Source organism: Panthera tigris, chromosome D1 (assembly GCF_018350195.1).
Source record: "Panthera tigris isolate Pti1 chromosome D1, P.tigris_Pti1_mat1.1, whole genome shotgun sequence".
Taxonomy (NCBI): Eukaryota; Metazoa; Chordata; class Mammalia; order Carnivora; family Felidae; genus Panthera; species Panthera tigris.
Window position 1 is genome coordinate 10962961 of NC_056669.1, and position 25762 is coordinate 10988722.

At 44.2% G+C, this 25762-nt stretch overlaps 1 protein-coding gene across 1 annotated transcript in view; it reads left to right on the forward strand.

Moving 5' to 3' along the window:
* Positions 1-25762, forward strand: part of NCAM1 (neural cell adhesion molecule 1) — a 385399-nt gene that overhangs the window by 35413 nt on the left and 324224 nt on the right. The window contains exon 6 of the mRNA XM_042957775.1: positions 16765-16876. The gene's annotated coding sequence lies outside the window, so the exon portion shown is untranslated. The remainder of the gene's footprint in view (positions 1-16764; positions 16877-25762) is intronic.

The following is a 25762-nucleotide window of genomic DNA, read 5'->3' on the forward strand; positions in this document are numbered from 1 at the left end:
GGGAGGCCTCCTTCCCCATTCTGTCCTCCCATTAGCCATGCCTGGTGAACTCCCAGTACCAGGGAAATAAAAACCAGCTCCTCCTCCCACAAACTCCAGGGACCCCATTAAACCCAAACTGCCTAGTATTCACATCACTGCTCCTGAAAAAGGAACGGGATCGATTTTCCTCGGCTGGGGAGCAGAAGCTGGCAGTTTAGAGCTGAAGTTTAGACCCATCAGACATCTCTTCAGAAGAGGATTCACTCTCTGTGAGGCTCCTGGCATTTATAGCTGATGCTTAGGTTGTCAAAACAGTGGTAAGGGGCGAAGCAGCTCCTCAAAGATTATAGGTCAAAGAAGCAAAAAGGAAAGTTTTTGGAGAAGCTTTTATAGAAAGGATCATCACTGACAACAGGCTTGTTTCTAGTTGAGCAGACACAGAGTTGGGGAAAAAAAGCTTCCAGCTGTCTGTGGAATATTTCAGCCTTTATTTTGCATGCAGGGAGGATTTGCCTTCTTACCTGCTGGGTTGGGTTACCAGCAGTATGTGAGGAAGGGTGATTTCAGACCATCTTTCGTGGTTCAGTAAACTGCAATCTTTTCCCTTCTGTGCTAATGATTCTAAAGAACCTTTACCTTTCCCGTTTGCTCAACATTCAATGACTTTGTGGATTGGGAGTGGTGCCCTCCACCCCAGTGAAAGCAGCCGCCTTTGCCCCAGCACCCATGCTGGGTTTTCTCCAAGGTGTATGCCTTTCCAGAGTATCTTTTATCCAGCCTTGAAAGGTACCACCCGCCCACGAGTCGAGCCCCAGGAGAAATCTGTCTGGATCAAAATATCTGCTTTGCTTTTATTCCCAAGCCCACTTTTGCCTTCCCCCCCTCCCCGTGACAACTGTGACCCACTGCCCCCCAAACACTGCTGTCCCCAGGTCATATGTGACACTTGGTGAGATTTATTTCTCTGCACACATTAGCAAAGATTTTAGAGTTCATGTCCCAGAACTTATTTTCTTACGGAGACTAATAAACACTTTTTAAACCCTCTAAATTGCCAGAACAAATACATATCAAAGAATTTGCTTATAGCCTCAGTGGCCCTGTGGGTAGCTAGCGATCTTAAAGCTTGCAAGAGTAAACAGCACAACTAGCCACTCAGGCTTTGGCCTCCACACCTCAGTCCAGTCCTGTTCTGCTCCCTGACGATATTCCTTCACTGTCCTTTCTTCTGCTTCTTTTCCTGTGCTCTTGTGCTTGTATGGAAAAGTCCAGGCAACAAGAGAAGGACTTTTGCTACAGGGATTGCTAGTGCCATTGCCTGGATTATTAATTATTGTTGATAGTGAAACATGGGTTTTGGCAATTGGTGCAGAGTAGTTTCTTACCCTCCATGGTAGGCTCTCACTTAACTGTGAAAGTATTTGTAATAAAGCTAATAATGAGTGAATGGCAGACATTATCAAAAAGGAGATTTTATTCTTAAAATGGTTAACACACGGTCTCTCTCCCCCATCCCTGCCACCCCTTCCTCCTTTCTTTCCTTACTTTAATCCTTTTTTTTTTTTTTTAACATACCTAAAGTGCACTAACCATCTCTTTGTTTACTCACGCCCCCTTTTGGGTGAAATGCTCTGGCCTTCCCTGAACTTCTTCACCTAGGCTGCAGTAGCAATGCACTGAGCTTAAATCCTTCCCCTCATTCATGTACAAGGCCCTAGGCTGTCACAGTAGAGTGGTCCTGAGCACAGGTTAGCAAGCAGAGCCTCACAATGGCTCATGGGTGGCCCCCACTGGACCTTGGAGGCTGAGACTAGAACCCTTGGATCCCATGTTTGGGAAGTGAACATGTCAAGCTTGTTAGGAATTACCATGCATGACACCAGACTGTAGAATTTCAAGGCAAGTTCTAGGAGTATGAGCCCAGGGAAAGATGCACGGTTGAGCTGGGAGGACCACCTGGCAAATGTCCCTGCACCCACTTCTGCTAAGATGTCACATGATGCTTTGAGTAGCTGCTAAGGATACTGAGGGAAGGTGCTAGAAGGGTATGGTTTGCAGAACCCCTTGAGTCATTTTCACCCTCCCTCCCACTTCTCCTTTACCCTCCCTTCCTGAGGAAGGTGCTGCGGATGAGCGCTGGTGCCCAAGAACATAACTTAACCTGAGTACCCGATCTCTCCAGCCTCCCTAACGATCCAAGTCAAGAAAATCATTGCAATTTACAACCCCTCCCTTGTGGTACTGCCAAGCCTTTCTCTAGAAGGCTGTTTTGTATTCCCTCTCGACCTCAGCCCGCAGTGTTTTCCTTTGCATATTAAAGGATGAAAATCGAGGTGATGGACACATTCTCTCAGCACCAGGGAGTCAGCTGCCAAGGTTTTCTGGTGGACTCCACCTCTTCCTACGACCTTTTATTGCCAGTCTGGTCTTCACAGGGAGAATGCGAGAGAGTGCATATGTTTCCCTCATTCTCTTCTCTTCTGATGATGAATCACCTGGGAAGTGACCAGGAAAAAAGAAAGGGAAAGTCACAAGCAAGTGGGTCCAAAGTACTGTTGATTTTACAAGATTTTAATGCTGCGCTGGACAGAGGGAACAAATTGTGTTTTATATTTAACTGCAGCAGGAGACTTTATGCTTAATAGGTTTTTTAATATAGTTTGACCTAGTACTGTCAAGAGAAAAACTACATTTGTTCCCGCCTTACGCTCAGGACATGATTTCTGCAGATAAATAATTTGTAATGCAGTTTCTATTACTAAGACAGTGTTTCACACATCTGTTTTATGTTTCATTAATGGTACAACAAATGAAACCATCAACCATCCTGCTTCTCTGTATTAATTCAACCTATAAGAAAAATGTGTGAAGACTCTAGACAGTAAGGCCGATTACTGTGTCAGGGAAATCTACTAGTTTACTTATGGATCTGCGATGGTTGCCAAAGCACAAATCACCGTCCTGGCAAATGGCGATCCAATTTACCGTTTAAATCAAGAACTAGTGCCGTGGTCTAATCCACAGCGGGGCAGTTTAGAACCCATTAAGTCCTAATTTAACTTAATCTCCAGTACCCTACTGATGGTGAATAAGTCAGTTGGAATTACAAGCCCCAGTGGGAGAGACGTGTTGGAAAGAAGGTGGTAGATGGGACTCTCCACCCTTCTTAAGAAGGGGGCAATCTTGAGTTGCCCCAAAGAGACTATGTTGTCTTCTGTAGTGGTAAATCGGAGAGGAGCACTTTATTGCGTCTCTCGTATTAGACCAGTATTACAAAAGACATTCACAAAAGCGGGTGGGAAGTTCAGGTTCAGTTGGCTTGAGGTATAAAGGAAGTCAAAGGCTGATCAGCCATTTAGTTCTGAATTTAGTACAGCCTTGACCACTGTCCTTCACATCCCTCAAGGTTTTGATGCTCTGTAGACCATTTCTTTTGCATCTGTGTTCTGATAGTAACAATGTGTTTATATTAGGAAGGTCCTATCCCTCCCTTTGGTTTCCCTTCTAGCTAACACATATGCCTGTAGAGGAGTTAGCTCAAGTTATGGAGCATTCTGGTTTGGGCTTAAGGGACATAGTTCTGCAGAGAGTATCTCAAGCCCACCCACTTTAGTGGTTCCCTTTCCTTCAGTTCTGTTGAATAGTGCCTTTCATGACTCTTACTGCTGGTCTCCAATATCCGAAATGTCTTTATCTATGGTATTTTCCACCCACTGACGCCCTCCATACTCTTTTATCTTAGAACATTTTATAAGGTCCTTTTGTGTTTGGGGTACGGAAGAAGTCAGAGTTGGAATTTTTGCCTTCGTTGCATTGGCAGTGCAAAGACTGTGTTCTGTGATGCATAGCATGTTCATGTGGGATGACATGTGTATGTTTTAGCAGTAACTCAGACAGCAAGATTTTGGGAGAACCCTGCTCTAGATGGGGTCTTAAGTGTTGGCCTACCAGAGCCATGTATCATGATATACTAAGGAACACAAAAGAGGGGCATCTGTTCTAACCTGGCCTGGCTGATTGTCATCAGGAAATGTTTCAGTGGAATAAAAATTTAAAAAATGACAGTTGACCAAACTAAGAAGCATTAAGCATGGAAGGATAGCTGGAGACAAAGATGACAGCATAAGAGAAACAGGGAAGAAGTGACAGGAGAGGCAGGGGGGCACTGGAGTCTAAAGTTCAGGCAAGGAATGGCAGGCATTAATCCTGGAGGATTGGAAGGGGCAGGTTCCTGCAGGTTTTGTGAGCCATGGCAGGAAATATGTACCTTCTTCAGTAGGTAATGGGGTAATACTGAGGGGCTGGTGCAGGAGAGTGACAGGCACAGTCTGGTTTTACCATATGGAGGAATGACAATCAGGCTGGTGTATTCAGTAGTCTAGGTAAGAGGTAATGAGGGCCCAGACAGTGGGACTAGGGGATAGATAAAGAGAATCAGATTATTTAAGAGGGTGGGGTCCCCATTAGGCCAGGAGGACAGGTACTTGGAACAGGCAAGGAACATGGATACACCCTCTTGTAACAGATCACTGAAAGGACAGAGCTGAGACTCCAGGGACTGCATTAGCCAGTGCCTGGGTCAGTGCAGAAACAAAGAGGACCTAGAGCCCATGCTTTTTGCCCATTGCCCCTGAGTTGGAGCTGGTCCTAAATTGAGGTGAACTGATGGTCCGGCAGGTGGTGATGCCAGCAGGTCTGGGGTGGAAAGTGAGGGAGGCCAAAGGCAGAAGAATCAGGCAGGAGCCACAAATCTAGGAACGGGGCTACAGATGTCCTGACACCTTCACCCCCTCACAGCTCTGAGAACCCTGCAAAGTAGCCTCTGTGTACTGAATCTGTTCAACCTGCCCCTCTCAACAAAGGACACAGGTTGGGGTCACACGCCCTCACATCCCACCAAGGAAGTCCTGTGCAAAGGGGGGAGAGGTCACGTTGTAGCACCAGCAGGTGATCCAGATCTAACTTTTCCAGAGACAAAAGGGACTTGACCGATAATATCCCCAAATCCACGAGGATGGTTCTTCTTTTCTTTCTTTCGCTGAAGAATAGGTGGGGAGCAGGGGGCAACACAAAGAAGACATTGATGTGGCTCATGTTTATGGAAATTACAGTCTACAGGGGGGGGGGCGGGGAGATAAGGTAGGCAGGGAAAGAGCATAAAACATGTGTTCCTGACCCACTTGTGAGGCAGTGCTATAGACATTCCAAGGAAGGAACGGTGAATTTCCTGCTGTGGACATCATAAAGGTCCAGTGGAAGAAGTGGCATTCAACTGGACCTTGATGCGTAGAGAGGACTGACCACCCAGGTGGAAGGAAAGGTCCAGAAAAGTCTCAGACACAGCGAAGTTCAGGTAATGCTGAACAGATTGACTTGTTAACTGTGAAGGGCACGAAAGGAAGCTGAGGGCTGAACGGTGGGCCCAGAGGACCTTAAATATCAGACCCACAGTGTGTACTTGATTCCATCAGCTCCAGAAAGCTGGTGGGTGATATTAAGAAAGGTAAGGTATTTTCAGAAAGTATCTGGTAGAAACTGATGTTTTGCTCATGATGTGGCTCTAAATCTTGAGAAATGCCCCACTTCTTAATTTTTCCTGCTGTTGTAAATGCAAATAGTCCTTTCAAGCTTGCAAAAACCCAGTTCTGCTCTAAATGTAGTGAGCTATTGACTGACTTAAGTTTTTCCTTTTTTCTTTCACAGAAATGCTTATTGTGCTTAGCTGATAAGTCTAAAGGGACATGGGCCCAGCAGGTCCCAATATGAGCCATATTTGGGGACATAGAGCATTTGTGGCAATGGAGCTTAATAATACAGATAAAGGACTCTTGTGCAACAAGCACAATGAAATATTGATCCCATCATAAGAGTTAGAGTAAAAAAATAGAAGTACCCCAGGGATAACCTGGAATCACAGAGAAATGTTAATGGTCCCTTCTGATCCACAGTCTTAAAATAGAACACCCCAAAGGTGACAGCCATCCTATGAGAAGGGGCAAAAGGAAAGGGACATGGGATAGAGATTCCTAATACTTGGTAACAAAGCTCCAGCTGTCCCCGGGATTAGAGACGACCACCAAGGTCAGGCATGGGTTGCAAAACAGATGCAAGGAAGATGAGGACAGTTATTCCCCCCAAGATCCGATAAAAACAGGAAATTATGCTTTCCTTCTTAGAGTTCTCCTTTCCTTTATTGGTTGGAATTGCCTTCATCGAGCATTTAGATCCTCTTGTGTCTGTTGAGGTTATTAAAGCCTCTATTTTTGTCCAAACTTTTTTTTATTTATTCTCTCCTTTCTCTCTAGTTAGTCTTCATGCTTATAAATTGGTGTTCCCCAGGCCTTCTTGGTGTGTAGACACATAAGATGTCTCATTAACCCAAATAGTTTAAGACATCCTGTTTCCATGAGCCTCAAGCCTTCCTTTCTAAGAATCATGTGCTCACGGACTTCTCTGTCAGCTTGTCACATGCCACTTGTTGCTGGCCCACCCAGTCAATATTCTCTGCACAGGCAGTGGCTTCAGGAAGTCATGCTGTTGCAAGGACTAATTAGACTTTTCCTGAGGATGAAGATGTTCAGGCCAGTGGTGCTGGTTCCCTAAGTGGTTCCCAAGCTTCCAGTCCTCAAGGTCCCAGAGAGGTGCAGGGTAGCCCCACACAGCAGAAATCATGGCCTTCCAGGGCACCATGCCTCTCTTTTCCACCAGGCCTGTGTAGCATTGCTTATGCCCATATCACACCATTTTCCTTCAGCTTCTATCTCTCCTGCTTTGTACCCAAGGGATAAAATAGGGACTACATGCCATCCTATCCCCTGCATTGTTACCTGTCTACCATCTCTTTATCTTATATCCTAGCTCAAAAAACATTGAACAACGAATACATGAAAAGTTAAAAAAAAAAAAAACTACATATATTCACACTAAAATGCTTTCTTCCCCCTTCATCTACCAAAACACAAATGCTCTCGTACATAGCAGCTCATGCAAATAATCAAGGAACATATGCCTTCCAGCCCCATAAATAGTCAACTTGAAATTTCATGTGGGGCTCACCTAGCCATCGCCTGCTACACATTAAACAGATCCCCTCCCACTTTGTCATAATGCTGGTTGTACATAGTCATTTATAGCCTAAAGCCACTTTTCACAATTGGCACTACTCTGGTGTCAACTGTTGAAATCCGTTTGCCAAAACACTGCCTCGTACGAGGCTCTAGTTTGTTGTCGAAGCACTGCTCTTTGTCGTGAAAGGACAGTTTACCATTTTGGGCCAAGAACTGGATTTATAAGTGTTTATGTAGCAATTTGTAAAATAGCATTTTAAGATGACTTCTGCGTCTATGTTGTTAGGACAATATTTGCCTGCCGCAGAATGATGAATTGGAAAAAGCATGAGCTTTGGTGTCAGATAGACACAGGTTTGAATCCCAGCTTTGCCATTTACTGTTTGTGTGAATTTAACTTATCTTGAGTCTCAGTTGTGAAAAAGAGCCAGTAAAATATTGTCATGAGGGTTCGATTAGATGACATATGTAAGGCTCTTAAAGAGACTTAGTAAATCGTGGCTACTATTACTTATTATTAAAACACCATTGCATTGCCCAAGACTGCAGGAAAAAAAAAACATGTTTAAACACTTGGGATAAACCAAGGATGCTATATTCATGGCACCCATGCCACTTCTCCCTATTTCCACGCATGGAACAGACATCATTAATCAATAATCATACTTTTTCCCAATGAGGCTAAACTTGCCCTCAGAATCTTCAACACAGTGTTACAAGCAACCACCACTGCTATTTATTAAACAAATAAAAATACAACTTTTTAAGTATATGTATATCCCATGTAATGTTTGGGACATGCTTAAACTAAATATGTATACTAAAACTATTATACCAAGATAGTATTTGTTAGTTTTCTGCAATTTAAATGTAATGGAAAACCTTGTGTTTTATCTGGCAACTGCTGCTGTTTGCATGTTAGTTGAATCTGATTTGCCATCCCTGACCTCTACCTTAAACTTGACTTTGGGGGTACCTGGGTGGTTCAGTCAGTTCGGCATCTGACTTCAGCTCAGGTCATGATCTTGCAGTTCGTGGGTTCAAGCCCCATGTGGGGCTCTGTGCTGACAGCTCAGAGCCTGGAGCCTGCTTCAGATTCTATATCTCCCTCTCTCTCTGCCTGTCTCTCTCTCTCTCCCCAAAATAAATAAATGTTAAACAATTTTTAAAAACCCAACTTTGGGCTGTCAAATGATAAAGACTCAATTATAACTAGTTTGGGGGATAAAAAGTACTGTATTGGCATACATGGCTGGGAATTTCAGGGTGGGTCTAGCATCAGACACTGGATTCAAGAGCTCAATCAGTATATGAAGTCTCTGTCCCTCTCTCTGGCTTCAGACCTGCTTCCCTGTTGGCTTCTTTCAGCAGCCTGGCTCTCTCCACCCTGCAGGGAAGAAGTCTCCCCAGGAACGGATTTATTTATTCCCAACTGAACAACAAGGGAATTTCTTTTTCCCAACTTCTTTTTATCAATCCAGGCAATTCTGATTGGCCTCGCTTAGGTCTTGTGCTCACTTCTATAACTGTTGACATACAGAAGGGCATGGGTCTTTGTGTATTGGGGGGAGGAGGGGTTAGATTAAGGTACTTCAAAGGATAGTCCCACCAGGATCACCTGACATGGGAGAAGTACCATTCCCTAAAGAAGCAGGCTGTGCCAGGCAGAAAAAACCTGACAGCGGTCCAATTCCATTCTGAATTGTCTGGGTGTTGTTGTTGTTGTTATTGTTTGGATTAGAGAAAGTCTTCAATATACAGGAAAGTCACAATCTATAATTGAGATACAAATGTGCAATCAACTGTAGTAAGCCCAAGGTGTGAGGGCACTTCTGATGGCAAAAAACCCAAGTGACGTCACACTAGCAAATGTCTTGTTGCACAAAAATGCCAAGAAAAATAGAGATTTTGTGAATGATTGACAGGGACAGTAAGAATTGCTGGCAAATGCTCCTTAGGGAAGCATTTTTGACTCAGGGTTGGTTTTTAAACAGTTCTGAAGCATGGAAAAATCCCATGTTTTTCTCACGCCTTTGAAGCTCCTGACTGTCAGCACCCAAAGGACTTAAAACAAGGTGCTTTAAAGAGTTCTCCTTCCTCCAGCGTTTGGAACTGTACAGTGTGGGGAGTAGAAGCAAGGCCATGTAGTGAGACCACCAGGGTTTGAATCCCAGCTCCACCACCTGCTGGCTTATGAATTTGGGCATGTTCTCTGATAAGGCAGGTCCAGAACTCCTGCAATGAGGTGAGCTGCCCTTGAGACAAGAGTCATCTCCAGGACAGGAAGGGAAGGTATGGGCAACAAGGTCCAAGAGCAAAAAAAGGTCTCCATAGAAAGGGCTGTGGACAGGGAAGATGACACAAACTGAAAAGACCACCCATTTAAGAAAGTGAGTCCTTGTCACACCCATCCTCATCACCATGTGGAATCCTAGGATCTTGTGGAATACTTTGTATACGCACTATCTATAACAGAAGATCTCGAAGGGGGAGTTATTCAAAATGCTATAGGGAAACAGAAGACATGGGGAAGAAGGGATAAGTCCTGAGGGTCTTGAATATATATTTGCCCCAAAAAAGTGACATCTAAGTCTGACACTGAAGGCTGAGTATGAATCCACCAAGCAGAACAGAGAGGCATCAGCCATGCAATCATGGAGGCATGAATATGCATGGTGACATCTCCCAACCTTTTTTGACTCTTAAACCCCACATGCTACATGCTCAAAGGCCCTCCTTGTCTGATTTGAAAGGGAAAATAGGTAATTTTATGTGTTGGTTTTCTCTAAAAAGTTAAGAATCAAAACAGACACCATTATCTTTTTCAATGACACAAATCTCCTGAGACATCATTATGAATCCCAGGAGAACCACTTGGGAGCTCTTAGACTCTGGCATGTCTGGACAGTGTGAGAAGTGTGGGTATACTAGACTAAACAGGGAGTGGGGGAGCAGCAGGGAAGGAACCCACAAAAACAAAAGTACCTGGACTGCAAGCCCTTACATGCTGTGTAAGACTAATAACTTGTTTCTAAGAAATAGAATATGGCAAAGGTAATGGGATATCATTTCAGAGGTTATGTTACTAAAAGACTGTGTCCTCTGTCTTGCGGGCCCTCTCTTGCCTTCTTGCTTGCTCACTCTGATGGGAGCCAGCTGCCATGTCTGAGCCACACCAGGAAGAGGCCCACATCACAAGGAGCTGAAGAGGTGCTCCAGCCAGCAGCCCGGGGTGAGCTGAGGTCCTTAGTCCACCAGCCCATAGGCTACGAGTCTTCCCAATAACCACAAAAGTGAGTTTGGAAGCAGATCCTCCCTCAGTCAAACCTTCAGATCAGACTGTAGCCTGGCCAATGCCTTGACTCTAGCCTTCTGAGAGACCTTGTAGCAGAGGCATGTAACTTAGTTATATGCAGATTGAGTTGGGGTAATGTGTCCCACAGCAATATACAACTAACACAGTCACTAACATTTATTAGCTCACACTCCCTTCGAAGCACTTTGTTCGTATTGTCCATGCATTAGTGGTCCCATGCATTCTTTAGGGGGAACTGTGTGAGGTACAGTAATGATCCCATTTTACAAATGAGCATCCTGAGGTTAAGCTGGGTTAAGGAACTCTTTCAAGGTCAAACAAGTACTAAGTGGTTGAGCTAGGATTCTAATTTTAATCTTTCTTTCCCCAGAACGTTAATTCTGAGGCACTACACTTCATATTGTCTTAAATGCAGCAAAGGTCTGTGGAGGTAGTGGGACAGGAAGGAGGTGGGGAGTCGTGGGCTTCCAGAAAACCCCTCATTAAGTCTACAGAAAATTGGAGGAGAGTAACTAAGAGCTGATAATTTTATTTCACCTTTAAAGGCTGTTAAGCACAACATACTATAATGGAATTAGTGACCTTATTAAAACATTTACTCACACATTACTACTTGATAAAATTATGAGTTAATAAATCTTTTTATACCTACAAATGATACAACAAACCATTCGTCTGAAGGAGAATCATCTGCTTATACCGACTCTCTGGTTTATTTCAGAGGTACTGGGAGTCTTTAAAAAGCCAATCAGATTTTGGGAAGGAAGGGATCTTCTTAAGATTCCCAGTTCTCTGTAATCCAGAAGGACACCGCCAGATGCCCCTCATGCCAGCCCCACCACCCACCATTCCTCTGGCCCACCCACCATCTGTTCATCTGGCATAGTGCTGGGAATGCCCTCCTTAGCCAAAAATATCTTCACAGTTGCCTGGGGAGAATAGTAGGTTGGAGAGAAGTCCAGAAATGGAAGTGAGCAGAAGCAAAGGAAGATCGTCTGCCCTCCAGTTTTGCTGGTGCAATGTGAAACCTTTCAGGGAAGAACAGAAGGCTGGGCATGAAGGGGGGTGGGGGTGGTTCAAAGCACCTGGTAGCAGGTGCAGGTGTCCAGGAAAATGGGGGTGGGGGGAAGGACAAAGCATGTCCAAGATGGCTTCACTAGCCTACAGATAGACATCTCCTTTCTCACTAGGCACATATCAGGTCTCCTGCTTGAGTCCCCTCAAAATCCCCTTTCTGCCACTACTCATCCATCCCTTTTCACCCTTCCATTTAGGAGCTCCTCCCTTCTCCTTAACCATCTCTAACAAAATGGCTGATAGAAAATTTCCCAGAGACACCCTGGAATTAGCCACATATTGTAAAAGGAAGGTAGAAGGAACTTTTGACTGACTAGGATAATTAGAGAGAAGGAGGTGTTGTTAAAACAAAACTAGTCCAAGTGTGGTACAAAATGTATGAGAATGTAAATTTTTTAGTTAAAGTTATTTCCAACATTCAAGAACACATTTGTCATCCTACAGAAGTCATCTAAATGTGTAAACATAATGCCATACTTGAGGAGCACGGAACATGATATAAATTGCTTGAATAAGAAAGTGGCCAAAAGTTTAACATCTGTCAAAAGTGATTAGTCGTGGTTACCTTTTTCTCGGCTGAATTGTTCTTTTGATGTTCCTCATATTAAAACTGGAGCCGGGCTGGGCAGAGGGATAGCACCCTCCCCACGTGCCTGCTCTCCATCTCCTCTCGTTGACAGCTACCACCCTCGTGGCAGTGACACATTCCGTGGAAATCAGCAACTTGCTGCAGAGTTAGAATTGGTTGTGCACCTGCTACATGTCAGCAGCATCATATCACCTTCACATACATTTCTTTCGGGCTTCATAATGACCCTAGGGTTTCCACATTTCATGGAGGAAGAAACTGAGGCTTGGTGAGATTAGACAGTTTACCCTGCTAGAAAGCAACGGATAAGGAAGTGAACATAGGCAGCCTGTCTCTGGCATCCACACTCTCAGCCTCGGCGTGGCTGCCTGCCCTGGAGATCTGCTTACCTTTCTCTTCTAGGGTGGATCTCCGTGTCTCTGGGAGGAGTCGTTGGTGGAGGCCTAGCTGTGCACCTGACACTGGGCAAACTGCAATAAATATTCATTGCATTAAATCTCAAACAATGGGATTTATCTTAACTATTTGCAAATACCCTGACAAATTTCCGCTTTATAAATCATAGTCTGTAACCATGTTAATCCTCCCCTGAACAGCACAAAAGTAGGTGGCCAGGTGAAGACCTTTTGGCACTGTTTTAGCCTCAGTTGCCCTGAGAGCAGAGTCTCTTTTGATAAGTGGCCCAAGAAAACAGGAAGGGGGGATCCCGGGAGAGAGAAACACAGGAGGAAGGGCAGCTGATTCAAGGGTGAGTTCTGAGTTGGATACAACTATGGGCCACAGGGACTCTGTCCCACCAGGATTCTGGGTACCAGGAAAGACAGAACAGCATTTATCCATAGGTTCCATCCTCCACTGGTCAGGGGTTGCCCCCCTGGGGTACCAATGCCCCTCACCTCCCAGGCTGCACCTACAGGTGTCCCGAATCCGGGAAGCCTGGGCAGAAAGCGAGAGGTATGTGTGGAACTAAGGCACGGCCCCGGCAGATCACATCGCTAGAGAAGTAGGTGGACAAAGAGGATATGGGGCCACCACAGATAATATCCAATACAGGCCTTGTGTGGGCTTGAAGTCTTCAGGAGACACGGCAGGTGCTGGGCTGGAGGGAGGGCAGAGGTACTGGTCGGAATGCCAGATGGTACCGGGAGGTCTAGCCTAGCCCTATTTCAGAGATATTTGGAAAGTGCATTTTTTTTTTCCACTCTCAAATCAACAAATTGGAAGTCTATTCAAATTAAAAACTTCCTTTTAAAATGCAAATAAATGAGAGAGGCCAAGGTTCATTCTACAGGTCATTCAAACCTATTGTGAGTGCTTTAATGAGATTGTCTAGAATCACAGGGAGTCCAGCCAGGAAGCATCAGCTTGGGTGGAAAATAATAGGAGAGGGATAAAGAAGCATAATAAATGACTGTCGTACCTGGTAAATGTGAAGTAGGGTGCTTCGTGGGCTGAAACCGTGGCCACCCCTTGGAAAGCCTATGTAAATGTATCCGGTGGCCTGAGCAGCCTGCTTTTCTTGAGCTGTCTTCTGAGAAGTATAAAAACATACTTGGAAGGGGCAGATGACACATTCCTTATAACTTCAGAAAAGTTTTAGAATTCTCAGTCTTGTTTACAATAAGCACTTTTTGTTTCCTGGGGAAAGCACTGGGCTATGCAGGTAACTTGGAGTTTGTCAAAAAATGACCTCAGTTTTTAGCAAGTTGGTTGTTCAGAGCAGAGGTAGGGTGCAGGGGGGAGGCAGGACAACCGGATCCCAGGCTCACACTTCCCAGAAAATATCCTGCTGGAAGAGCTGCGGTCACTGGGCACAGGAGCAGGGAAAGCAACCGGCACCCTCCACTAGTAAGAATTACAGTACTCAATGGTGGCACACTCTAATAGAACACGTATTGATGCCAGGCGCTGTTCCCGGGGTCTTATACATATTAACAAAGTATGAAATAGGTACTATCATTATCTGTATTTTATGCATAAGAAACTGAGGCACAGAGACACAAAGGAACTTGTCCAGGGTCACACAGCTAGTAAATGCATGGCAGAGCTGTGAATCACATTCAGGCCGCCAACCTGCAGAGTCCCACTCTTGTGCGTCCTGACCATAGACATAGTCAGGGAGACCCGTGTGACTCCATTGTTGGGGAAAGTCCGGGACTAGGAGGCAAACACCTGTGAGCACACCAAGCTCAGAGCGCCTGGCAGAGGGGGTGGGGCTGGGGGAAGCCCATGGCATCCTGGGCGTTCACGTTTTTCCAGCAGAAGCCCAACAGAGAAGAAACCCTGGATTATATTCCCTGTGGAAAAGTAGGAATGTGAGCCCTGTAAGGACCTGACTCTTCTTGCCTGCCTTGTGTGGAGGCATGGTTGTGCTTGTGTGCACTGTGTCCCAACACTTGCCCCCACGTGTGCCGCCGCCTTGGTCCAGGTCCCCAGCAAGTCTCACTGGGGCTGCTGCAGTGCCTCATCAACGGTTTTATTCTTGCTCCCTTCTGTTTAGCAGACACCATGATCTGTCAGAAATGTCAACGAAGGCATGCCACCCCTTGGCTTAAAATGTTTTAGTGGCCTCCCATTGCACTTTCAGTAAAATCTGAGTCTCTTGCCCTGGCCCAGGGAGGCCATGCACCTTCCTCTCTCACTCTGACTTCACCTCCTGTCCCTTTCCCCATTCCTCTTGGTGAGACAGTCAAACTGGCTCTATTTCCGGGCAGCCCTAGGCCTAACGAGAGGCCTTTCCACAGCCGCCCGTCTTGCCTGGGGCATCTGCCCAGCCCTCAGCCCGGCTGGCTCCCTCTCACTCCCTGCTTTGGTCTGTTTAATTAGGTGCAGATCTGAGTCAGTCCTTCTGTTAAGTATGCAGCAAGTCGTCATGAGGAGACCACGCAAGGCTCTCCCCTCCTTCCCTGAGAGATTATTTGCCTCTCCTTCCTGAACCCTCACTCTCATCCCCCACTCCCCACAGAGGGATCTTGATTGGCTCTAAGGTCCCCTCGGGAAGAATGTTGTGATGTTTCTCCTGCATGTTTTCGGTGTACATAAAAGGCATTTTTGTTCTGTTTTCTGCCTTTTTTACTCAACAGTACGACTGACTTCTGGAGCTAACCACGTCTCTGTTCCTCTGGCCCGCTTCTTCTTAGCGCTCTGTGGTAATCCAGAGCAATCATTCCTAGTAGGGATGCCTGCCCCCCACCCACCCGCCCAACTCCCTCCTGTTATAAACATTCTTATAATAAGCATTCTAGAACACGTTCTCTTATGGACCTGAGCACTGTTATTCAGTGGAAGAACATCTGGGAAAAACAATAGCCTCCAGCAATCTGTATCTACACTGCAGACTTGAGTTCAGTGTGCTTAGGAGCCACACAAAGACCTGAAAATGGGGGCACGTTCCAAGCTTGTCTGCTGGGCTAAGAAAGCTCTCTCTTGGCCCTGTTACTGCTCACATTTCTAGGAAGCTGGCCTTCTCTCTTCCCCACTCCAGCCACAATGCCCCCACTACCTATTCACGCGACTCCCCCTTCTTATGCCCTCACTGTCCATCACTTAGACTCTTCAGGCTCACCTAAGGATGGTCATTTTCCCCTTGGCTGTTGTCCGCCCTGACGCAGGAGCAGCTTCTCATATGCAGGGAACGTGGATCTAATACAGGTTTAGCAGTAATTGTGCGGAAGAAGAGCATCTAATTGAGATAGTCCTGTCATTTTCTTAAAGGTCACCTCCCTTGTGCAACTTCCTGGGCAGTTTCTGAAGCCTCATTTTCTGGGGTATTTTTTTAATGTTTGTTTATTTTTGAGACAGAGACAGATCGTGAGTGGGGGAGGGGCAGAGAGAGAGGGAGACCCAGAATCCAAAGCAGGCTCCAGGCTTTGAGGTGTCAGCACAGAGCCTGACACGGGACTCAAGCTCACAAACCGTGAGATCATGACCTGAGCTGAAGTTGGACGCTTAACCGACTGAGCCACCCAAGTGTCCCCCGAAGCCTCATCTTAATGGCCTGATATTCCTGAGGTCACGTCCCTCCGTGTTCTACCCTAGAAAGAAGTCAGCACCGTCCCCTCCCCTGCTTCCAACCCTTTGTTTTATTGGTTCAGATTCTTCGTCTTGGCTCCAAAGCTTGGCTCCAAAGCACAGTCTGGGAGCCATGCTGCCCTAGCTGTCCTGTGTGAAGTCCCCGAGTGGGGCTCAGGATGTGGTGTCCGCAGTCTCAAGGTCATTTCTTTAGCAGAAGAACAACTAAGCCAACATGAAACAAGGAGGCTTTTTCTGATTTCTGGGACAGCTGCCTCACTTCGATTGAATTATATTGAAATAACTTAGGTTTTAGGGGGATCAAATGAAGAATGTTTTCTGAATGGATTCAAAATCAGCTTCTGTTTGCTTGAAGATTTACAGGAGGTTCATCAGTCAGCCAATAAGTTCTGGCCTAAATTTGTGTCTCCTTTCAAAATGATTTCGAAAGCCCACAGCCCCTTAGCAGATTAAGGGGGAAGTCAGGAGCTCATTCTTTGTAAACCCTGCTGCACATCTGAGCTGGTCGTTAGTGAATTTCAAATAGCAGTTGCAGAAAGAAACCAGTGCAACCCAAGTTTTTCTGTGTCCCTGTTTTCACATTCCCCAGGAGAAACCTAAACTTCTTTTCCAAACCCTAAGGTGTCATTTAGATTGCTGTCAATGAAACTGTGCTCCCTGGAGATGATTTTACTCTGAATCTTTTTCATGTGTGTTTACAGAGGTGCCTGGGTCTGTGACTTTGGTTTTTGAAAACCTAACACCTGGCACAAGGAAATTCCTTAACAATCTCACCACATCTGTGTCCAGACATTGCTGATATCAAGAAAAGAGGTATGTTATGGTGCTTTGTTCTAGTTTCCTCATGTCAGTGAATCAAAGTAAAGATGGTAATGATAAAATAGCTAAGATAAATTGTGTGGTTAATAAGTGCCAGATCCTGTGCTAAACTCCTATAATCTCATTTAATAGTCTAAACTTCCCAGGAGTGACTTACCTAAAGCTTTGAGACCTTGCATAACTTGCCCAAGTTCCAATGACTGGTAAGGGGCAGAGCTCAGTGTAAGTTGCAGTCCAATTCCAAAGCCAATTCTCTTAAGTACTACATGTTTCTCTCCCCTAAAGTACCATCAGAAGGTTCTCAGTATCCTTAAAAAGCCCTAACAAATGGGAACAAGTTTCTTTCATAGCCCATTTTCCTTAAGTTTTTAAGAAATAGGATCTTTGTTGCTCTTGTGAATTCATCTCAAGACATGGAATGTCAGGCATTGCTAATGGAAAGAAAAAAACCCACTAATAAATAAATAACCAAATGAGTGTTGCTTTTGCTCTAAGTGCGTTTTTAAGACTTTTTTAAACACCTAGAGGACACTTCAGTGGCCATAAACTGTGTAAAGAGTTAAGAATATTGAACCATACAGGAGTAATTGTTTTTATATGATATGGCATTCAGGGATGAGTTTAGCAGCTAGAATAATTCTCCATTTGTAAAGGCATGTTTAAGGAAATAATGGTTTACCAACTGATAAGCAAAGGGAAAACAAAATGTCTATTCCCATTGCTGCTCTGTTCCAAATACACAGCTGATTTGTCCTCGGCTTCACTGTGTGAGGAAGGAGGAAGCATAAGAGCCAGAAAACTGGGGTATCTGAGGCCACAGGAACCTCACTCTACCATAGTTGGGCCATTTTCTTTCATCCACTCAAAGCTAGTGCTTGACCACCTGCTATGTGCTTGGCTCGATACTACACCCATAATATAACCTTGGTGAACAGCACAGAAACAGTTCCTGCCCTGAAGTCCTTATGATTACCCTTTATGTCATTTCACTCCTAAAATTTAGACATGCATGTATGAAACTGTTTCTCTACAATTCAATTTAATTTGCTTCTCAAATCTTCACATCCTTTTGTCAATAGGAAACAATCTTGCCAATTCAAGGTAAAACTCTCTTCCTTCTGGATTAAAACAGAGTCTCTTTCGGGTGAAGAATTGGTTCAAGTTTTTGTTCCTCTCCTTTCTCTCTCCCTTGGGAAGTATTTTGAGTTCCAGGGGACTCCAGGGGGAAGTGAGGTCTCATTCACAACGGTTTGCTGTCTACGCGGGCCTTCAGTGGGTTGAACTTCACCTTAGTTTGTCCTCATCCTCAGGTTCTGGGCTTGGCTCCTGGTATGCATGCTTTCACAATGGTCTCTGGACTCTAGGAATAACTACTTGGAGTCTTCCTTATCCCAAATCCAGACCACTTAGAGTTAGCCCACTGTCTCTTAGGATTCCTCTATCCCATGGGTGTAGAGATATCTGTTATCTGTTTCCCCATCTTCCCTGAGAATGATAGTACCTCCTGGGGCCTCCCCCAGGCCCATCCACCTGTATCTCTTGCCCACTATTGCTACCTTTCTGTGAGGCTTTCTACATGGCTTTCTGCTTCTGTGGGTTATCCCTGGGAAAGCAAGACGCAGGTTTCATCCACTCTGGAGTCCCCACACCCTGACTGAGGCAGGGATCGTTTACTGGGGGGAGGGGATGCAGGACCCCCTTTTTGTCTTGATTTTTTCTCCCATTCCCCAAACTTCTCTTCAGCCCAGAAAGGACTTTCAATCTCCAACTGAGCAGTAAGGAAAACCAGCTCTTACATCATCATGAATTCTTTCAGAAATATTGTGTGTGGCATAAACTTTATATGCTATTCTCTTCAGGACCCAACTTTTTGATGGTCAGGACCCCTTTTCTTAACTAGATAAATTGAACTTTGTCAAAACTAAAAATCTGTTCTCAAAAGATATTGTTGAAATAAAAGATGGACCACAGAGAAGATATTCATGATACGCATATTTGACCAAGGTCTATCTGCAGAATCTATGAAAAACGCCTACAACTCAACAATGCAAAGCCAAATGATCCAATTTTTTTAAATGGCCAAAAGCCTGGAATAGTAACTTGATAGAGAGGTTCTATGAATGGCCAATAAGCTCACAAAAAGATGCTGAATGCCACTGGTTATCAGGTAAATACAGATTAAAATCACTATGAGATACCATTTCACATCCTTTAAAATGGCTAGAATCCAAAGTGCTGATAATCCCAAGTCAGGTAAGGATGTAAACACCTAGAACTCTCACACAGTGATGGTAGGGGTATGAAATGGGTCAGCTACTTTGGAATATAGCTTGGCAATCTCTTAAAAATTAAGCATACTTCTACCCTATGACCCACCAATTGCTAGGTATTAACTTAAGAGAAATGAAAATACATATCCACAAAAATTCTTGTACAATAATGTTCATAGCAGCTTTATTCATAATAGCTAAAAATAGGAAAGTTCAGGGGCACCTGGGTGGCTCATTCGGTTAAACCTTTGACTTCAGCTCAGGTCTTGATCTCATGGTTCGTGGGTTTGGGCCCTGCGTCAGGCTCTTTGCTGACAGCTCAGAGCCTGGAGCCTGCTTCGGATTCTGTGTCTCCCTCTCTGTCTGCCTCTCCCCCACTCGGGCTCTGTCTCCCTCTCTCAAAAATAAATAAAACATTAAGAAAAAAAAAATAGGAAAGTTCCAAGTATCCATCAACAGAGGACAGGATAAACAAACTGTGATGTATCCATGCAATGGAACACATCTTTCAATAAACACAGCACGGTACAGCAAGTGTATTTCTTTTCCTTATGGTTTCCTTTTTTCAAAAAAATTTTCAATGTTTGTTTAATTTTGAGAGAAAGAGAGAGAGAGCAAACGAGTGAGCAGGGGAGGAGCAGAGAGGAATCTAAAGTAGGCTCCAGGCTCTGAGCTGTCAGCACAGAGCCCGACGTGGGGCTCAAACTCACGAACCATGAGATCATGACCTGAGCCGAAGTTGGATGCTTAACCGACTGAGCCACCCAGGCGCCCCTTCCTTACGATTTTCTTAATAATATTTTCTTTTCTCTGACCTTCTTTATTGTAAGAATACCGTATATAATACCCATACAAAACACGTGTTCATCCACTGTTTATGTTATCAGTAAGCCTTCCAGTCAATAGGCTATTAGTAGTTAAGTGTTTGGGGAGTCAAAAGTTGCATGTAGATTTTTGTGTGGGGATTTGGCACCCCTATCCCCCACATTGTTCAAGGATCGACTGTAATTCCATGTATATAAAGCTCAAGCACAAACTATATTATTATGTTAGAAGTCAGAAGAGTGGGTGGCTCTGCTTGGAGGCAGTAGGGAGACGCTGGACCAGAGACACCAGGGAACTTACTGAGTGAAAGAAATGTTCTCTTTGTTAAATGCAGTGCTGGCTACCCAAGTGTATACATTTTTCAGAACTTAAACTTTATACATTTTACTGTATGTAAACCCTGCATCACTTGATACAAAGAAGAAATAGGCTGCTGCTGCTTCTGCTTCCTCTTCTTCTTCTGCTGCTGCTGCTTCTCCTCCTCCTTCTCCTCCTCCTCCTCCTCCTCCTCCTCCTTCTCCTTCTCCTTCTCCTTCTCCTCCTCCTCCTTCTCCTCCTTCTCCTTCTCCTTCTCCTTCTCTTCTTCTCCTCCTTCTCTTCTCCTCCTTCTCCTCCTCCTCCTCCTCCTCCTCCTTCTCCTTCTCCCCTCCTCCTTCTCCTTCTCCTCCTCCTCCTCCTCCTCCTCCTCTTCCTCCTCCTCCTCCTCCTCCTCCTTCTTCTCAAAGCAGAACTCTTGCAACTTTCAGCTTTGGCTTTCAAAGCTATTGATTTGTGCTCTGATTTTGAAAATAAAACATTCAGAAAAGAAGTTGATTTTTCTTGTTGTTGTTTAAGATTGTACATGCTTTTTGTTGTTAAGATTGTACCAGAATGGGCAGTAGTCAGGCTGGGGTTAGGTGTACATGGGAGCGTGGAGTTGACGGGAAGTCAGTGCCACTGACATGGCCAGTGTCATAAGACGTTGTCTGCTCACAGCCCACTGGGTGAGACAGATCCTAAACATGCAAGCAAATAAGTAATGTGTAATTATAACTTCTGGTAAGCGCTATGACTAACATAAATAAGTTGCAATAATAGAGAAAAATTTTGGGGGGAAGACTACTTAAACAGAAATACTTCTCTGATGATATGATAGTGATTTTCTTCTCATTAGGAGTTCATATATTCTTGCTTTTTTGCATGACTATTAATTTTTTATTGGATGATAGTTGGGAATTTTGTTTTGTTGGGTGCAAGATATTTTTGTATTCTTGCAGCTATGCTTAAGCTTTCTACTGAGATTCAATGAAGTAACGTGGAAACATCTTGATCCTTTGGTTTCTGGCTTTTAAGCTTCCTTAAGAGAGGCCAGAGGAGCATTTTGTCTAGGACTAATTGTGCTCTAATTCTGAGGGAAAGTGCTTTTGAGTATGCTTCTTAAAGCCTGCCCAATGCCCCATAATTATGAGGTTTCCCACTCTGGCTAGTGGGAAAAGGAACTATTCATGGTCCTGTGTGATCTCCGGTAATCGTGCCCTCAGTACGAATGCTTTGGTGCTGCTTTTCCCAGCCTCAGACAATTTCCTCGCATGTATGAACTGATCAGTACTTGGCTGAAGACATGATGGGACCCTTTACAGGAGGCCACAGGTGTCTGCCATACACTCTCTCTTTTCCCATAATTTGTTCTAAGATCTCTGGCTCCTTTGGCCTCTCTGGACTTTCCACTGTGTCCACTCAACTCAGGGAATCCCTGTGCCTTGACACAGAAAGCAATAAAGGAGTAAGCTGGAGTCTTGTAGACTTTATTTCTTCTATTTCCTATTACACAAGATTCACTGGGCTTCGTTGCTTGATGTCCAATGTCTTAAAAATAATCATTTCATGTATTCTGTCCAGTTTTTAAACTTTCCAATGGGCAAGGTAAATCTAGTCACTATTACTACATCTCAGGTGAAAGCGTTCCAGTTTATATGTATTTTTTTTTTTTTGAGAGAGAGAGAGAACAAACACACACAAGCAGGAGAGATGCAAAGAAAGAGGGAGACAGAATCTTAAGCAGGTTCCACGCTCAGTGTGGAGCCCGGCGCAGGGCTCGATCCCACAACCCTGAGATCACGACCTGAGCCAAAATCAAGAGTCAGATGCTCAACTGACTGAGCCACTCAGCCATACCCCACAATTTATATTTTTTTAATTTTTTTTTTTGAAGGAGAGAGAGAGACAGAGCATGAGCAGGGGAGGAGCAGAGAGAGAGGGAGACACAGAATTCGAAGCAGGCTCCAGACTCTAAGCTGTCAACACAGAGCCCAATGCAGGGCTCGAATCCACAAACTGTGTGATCATGACCTGAGCTGAAGCCAGATGCTCAACCACCTGAGCCATCCAGGCACCCCCACAATTTATATTTTTAAAGACTGCTTTGCTGTGTGAAAAACCAGAGGGCAAGTTATTTCTTTGTGAATGTCAGGGTTGTTTGTTTCTTAATCAGTAGAATATAGACAATATTGGTAAAGCCTACCTCATAGTGCTGTTGTGAAAATTAAATGAGATAATACCTAGGGTGTGTAAAGAAGATTAATTGCACCCTTCCTCCATGGCATAAAGATGATACATAATTTAAAGACTATCCATTTTACATCTCCAGTTATAAGTACTCAATTAATGTTTGTTGTTGAAATTTCAGTCTGCTTCTAAAATGGCAAAATGATCTACACAACAGTGACATCAAGGCATCAAGTCAAATAGAACTGGCTAAAAAGCAGTAGCAGCATAGGAGTACCTGTTACTCTGGTCGATCCGTACAAGAGGGGCTACCATGGATGGAGGAATCCCCCAGAGCATGGTGACAGGGCTAAGGGGATCAAACCGAGAGGGAACTTTCACACAAGTTTGTTTGGAGGCTTGAAAGAGCTCTGCTGGTCGGAGCTGCCTTCTTGGAGCCACCTATGGTGAAAACATTAGCAGAAACAGTGTTTTTCTGTCATGTCTTAGGTGTCTCTAGAACAAAACTCCTCTGAAAGAAACACATTTAAGGACACAGCTGTCTATTGTCAAGACGGGGAAAAAAAAGAGGGAGATAGTCTGAATTTTAAAATTAGAGTCTTCGTTTTGACAGCTCTTGAATATATGAGCACACATGACTCCTCCTCCTCTTTTTGCGTGAGACGTGATTCCCGCTGCCCCTTGTCCTTCCTGAACGAACGACTGAAAGAAACCACCTTCATGTCCAGCTACACTGCAGGAAATGTTTGCTCTGATCTTAGGCTGTATCATTTCCAACATTAGCAATCTTGAGCCAACTCTAAGATAAGCAGTTATTAAACAGTTTATCAAGTAGTTTCCAAGAGGCTTCCCTTTGCTGTTTATGTTGGAAAGTTGTTTCTGAGACCTCGGATTACATTTACTTGAAGCAGTGTTTGTGGCCAGAATCCTTACCGAAACAACGTAGTCCTTCCTTACTGCAAGCTTTCAAGTAGACAAGAGCTCACTTGAGGTACGTTTTCATTTTGTAAACAAAAATGGATGATTAGCAAATCCCACAATGAGCTATGTCCCCAGCTCAGTCCCCCAAATGTTTACTAGCTACTTTTTGGCTGCTGGAATACGTGTCATAATAAGGAAAACCTTAATCAAATCAGCAAAGGTTTTCAATGGCGGTATTCAGTTTCCCTCATTCTGAATTCATTCTGGCTGTCTCCATCAGCACTGGTATCTGGATGCAAAGAACAAGGGAAGGGAATAAAATCCGCCCCCCCCCCCACCTTTTTTTTTTGGTGAAAGAGAAAGTTATAAATAATGACAAGTTTTTCTAGCTTTAGAATTCAACAGCTTAGCTAATAAAAATGAGCATATTGTTGTGTCTCTAGCCAAAGTGATCTGATTTCCAGAAAATAGTTGATCATATCTGCCGAACTGTCCCACTCCTTGCTATATGTTCTATTTCAATCCTCACTTTGTTCATGAAACAGCAATGATGATCTAGAGTGACACACTGTTGCTATGGAATCTTATTTCTCTCTGCTGTTAGTCTATTGAGGACTTGTGAGCTCTTCAATGTCTTTGCCTGAGTTATTGCTCAAATGCACTGATGCACTGATGGGCTGGGCAGCTGTTCAAACCCAAACTCAAACCAGGGCTGGTTACAGAGTCAAAGGTTGGAGTTAGACTGTGCAGCACATAAAATAAAAACCAGACAAATATGTAAGTCATGGCCTGTTACTTTATCTTGGAGGATTTTGATGATTTGAGCATCACTGCTACGGTTAGGGAAGGTTTTAGCCCCAGTGTTATAGTTGTTCCTTATTTATTATTACTTATGCATGGCACTCTGCATTGCTTCTTTTCCCTGATTTTCTTTTTTTTTTTTATGTTTATTTATATTTGAGAGACAGAGAGAGACAGAGTGTGAGCGGGTGAGGGGCAGAGAGAGAAGGAGACACAGAATCTGAAGCAGGCTCCAGGCTCCAAGCTGTCAGCACAGAGCCTGATGTGGGGCTCGAACTCACAAACTGTGAGATCATGACCTGAGCGAAGTCGGATGCTTACCCAACTGAGCCACACTGGCACCCCTCTTCCCTCATTTCCATAGGGAGGAGATCAATCTTGTTACGTGGAAACTCTATCAGTGCACCCAAAGGAGAGGTTCAGCTTGGTTGCCCTGATTCCTCACCATCACCTCACTGAGGGATTCGTAGCAATTCACTAGAATGTAATCTCCATGAGGACAGAGACACTGTTTTGTTTACTGTTGTCTATCTTGTACTCTCAATGGGACTGAATGCATAGTAGATGCTCAATAAATATTTGATCAAATGGCTTGATAGAATTGTAGAAGCCCATTATTGGAAGGGAGCTAAGCACTGCTGATTGTGTTTTCCAGCCATTTCAAGTGTCTCTCCCACAAAATGGTGACTGTCGGCCTTCTATCTTCTGGAACCCGTGCAGCCAGGAGACCCCCACTACTTAGAAGACAGTCCATTATGTTCTGAATTTTTATCTTCCATAGAACCATGATTTATCTCCTTGGATTTTCCCTTCTTAATTCTTGTCCTTCCTCCTAGAGTAACTCTTTCCTCTTCCCTACAGTGTTTCAGATAGCAGGAAATGGCCTCACAATTGCCCATGGAGTCCAAATGGCATAAAGCAGAGAATAAATGGCTAAATAGGTGTAACCCATAAACCCAAAAGTAGCTCTTCTCTTACAGAATAACTGATTTTTAGGATGATGTTCAGACCTACCAATTTTAAAGGTTGCATGATACTAAAGGAGTAATAGGGTTCATTATCTCACAAGAGGTTACTGGAACTTAGTGGGAAAAATCTCCATTTTGATTTGGTCTGACACAAAGCTTTGAGGGACCCAGATTCTCAAGGAAGTATATGTTAATTTTTGATCAGGTAAAGACCTTCAAATTGAAACCTTAATTAATTAATCGTAGAGGTCTTTTTTTGATTGAGCATCTACTCTGTACTGTCACTTAATTTTATTATATTTAGGCCATACTACTAATCACTAAGATTTATTAAGGACTGAGTGCCCTGCAAATGTTATCACCGAATTCTCATAACAAACCTGTGAAGAAGGCTGGATTATTATCCTCATTCATACCAGAGGAAATTTAGTTTCGGTGAGGGTGAGTAACTTGTTCAAGGTCACCAGCAGGAATACCCGCAGTGTCAGGCTTCAAACTCAGGGCTGTCTGACACCACAGTGTTCTCAACCTCCAGCCCATATATTTCTAATGAGAAATAAATTGTTGTAGAGGAAAAGACACCCACAGTTCAATTTGTCTACCATTTGTCT